This window comes from Ursus maritimus, unplaced genomic scaffold (assembly GCF_017311325.1).
Source record: "Ursus maritimus isolate PB19 unplaced genomic scaffold, ASM1731132v1 scaffold_5, whole genome shotgun sequence".
Taxonomy (NCBI): Eukaryota; Metazoa; Chordata; class Mammalia; order Carnivora; family Ursidae; genus Ursus; species Ursus maritimus.
Window position 1 is genome coordinate 70,853,747 of NW_024426663.1, and position 2,280 is coordinate 70,856,026.

General features: G+C 34.3%; 1 non-coding gene across 1 annotated transcript; it reads left to right on the forward strand.

The window, feature by feature from the left end:
* The first annotated feature begins 1,923 nt into the window (after positions 1–1,923).
* On the forward strand, positions 1,924–2,029 carry LOC121100891. Its single transcript, XR_005832673.1, has one exon. It is a non-coding gene; the product is annotated as a U6 spliceosomal RNA (small nuclear RNA).
* Positions 2,030–2,280: the final 251 nt, after the last annotated feature.

The following is a 2,280-nucleotide window of genomic DNA, read 5'->3' on the forward strand; positions in this document are numbered from 1 at the left end:
TTTTTGAATAACTATTTTTGAACACTTTTTCAGAGAAACATCAAACTTACTGAGATGGGTTTTTAATATAAACTAAAAGCCCAAGTCTTTCCTTCAGTCTTCAATGTAAGCTGAGGCAAGGATGTGCCCTAAGATGATATGAACAAGTTCATTTCTCCAATGGAACAATCTCCTGACAACAACCTGGATAAATCATGACTGCCATAGTCAACAGTAAATTCACTGACAAAGGTGCTAAAATGCCCATGTCTTGAACATGAGGAAGCCCTAGAGTTTATACTGTTTGTTACCGCACCCATGATACATTCCAACTTTTAGCCTAAAAAGATTTCTGTTAAATACTGCAAAAATTAACTTAGCTCTTTGTCCTTGCAAATGTTACTATCTTAAAGTTTTGAATTAAGTCAGGTGTTATCACTAATTTTCATAGGAAAACCACATCTAACATGCTTGTTAATTTTGCAGCTTTTTCTGTACAAAGAAATAACAAAATTATACTGTTGAAGGTTATATGGCTTCAATGTACAAAAGTATTTTATTCACATCAAAATTCTCATCTAAGACGGCAAGCAATTATGGGTAAAGATGTAATATATAGATACAGACACTCACAAGATGCAATAATCAATAATAACAAACTACCTAACTCTTTTATGCTGTTTTTCATATAGATCTCTTCCTTCATGAACAATTCCTGATTAGACTTAAAATCATGAATTATTTTACTACTTAAAATACATAACTTCCACTGTACTAACAGAAAACCTATATATAATCAAAATCTATAAAAAAACTTGATGCCTATTTTTTCCAGTGAATCTGTGACTTTCAGTTCTGCCCAAAATGAAGTACAAGACCTGAATTTACAGTATAAACTATAAAGATAAGAACCTGAACAAAATATATGAAACAAAGGTTTTAAAGACATTGAACACTGGGCTATGAAGAAGACATGAGAAAAAGAATCTGTCTGTGATTGTCCCTATTGATTTCCTTGAGAGAGTTTACAGGCTGAAGCACAGGGAACAGAATCTGGGGTGGGCCTAGAATGTTCTCTGAGATGAGAAGACTTGTCTGATAGACCAGGAAAACAAAGACACTAAATTTCACAGAGCAGGGTATCAAAGAGAAGAGGTATAAACAGAGAAAACTCCAGAGATTTTCATGAAAATTCCATTCAGTATTAAGCAGAGTTTGCATGTGATGAGACTACCAGAGAGTAAGGGGAAAAAATACAACCGAAAGATTAGAGAAAACAAGAATAGACACTCACAAAAGACTAAGAATAAAACCTATTACCAAGAGCAAGACTGGAAAAACCTCATAATTCATGGGGGCATTGGGTAGAAGACTGAGAACAGTCTTGCCTCAGATGCAGAAAATAATTATCCTGAGGCTAAATGTTGTGCTGGTACTGCCCAATAAATAATAAAGACAAGATCAAAGAATCAAACTTTATTCAAATAATTTAACCACATTCCAGAACAAAATTCAACTATAAGAATATAAAATGTTCAAGCACTCCACAAGGTAAAAAATCGCAATGTCCGGCATCCAGTCAGAAATTAGCAGGCCTAAGAAGTGAGAAAAAAAACTACACATAAAAAGCAAAAACAAAAACAAAACAATCAATCAAAACTGACTCAGTGCTGACACAGATGATGGAATTAGCAGACCAGAACATTAAAATGGATATTATAACTGCATTCCAAAAAGCCAGAAGACTGAACATGTTAAGTAAAACCTCAAAGGTATAAAAGAGATCAAACTGAATTTATGATTAAAACTACAAGGAGATTAATGAGATGATATAAAAGTAGGCCATCTGAGAGGAGATATGCACTTGGTAGGATTAATAGCAGATTACATATTGTAGAAGAAAATATTAGTGAACTAGAAGATAGAGCAACATAACCGATCTCAGTGCTCACTGTGGCAGCACACATTCTAAAACTGGAACAAGAGAGAAAAGATTAGCAGAGCCCTGCACAAGGATGACAAGTAAATTCGTGAAGCATTCCATATTTTTAAAGATTCATAAATACAGGGTAAAAAATGGTAGATGCCAGAGGAAAGTGAGTGGGGCAGGCGATGGATGAAACAGGTGAAAGAGATTAAGAGGTACAACATATCAGTTACAAAATAGTCATGGGGACGAAAACTACAGCATAGGGAATATAATCCATAACACTGGAATAACGTTGTATGGTGATAGTAAACTGCACTTATGGTGAAGGCAGTGTAATGTACAGAAATGTCAAATTATTATGCTGTACAGCT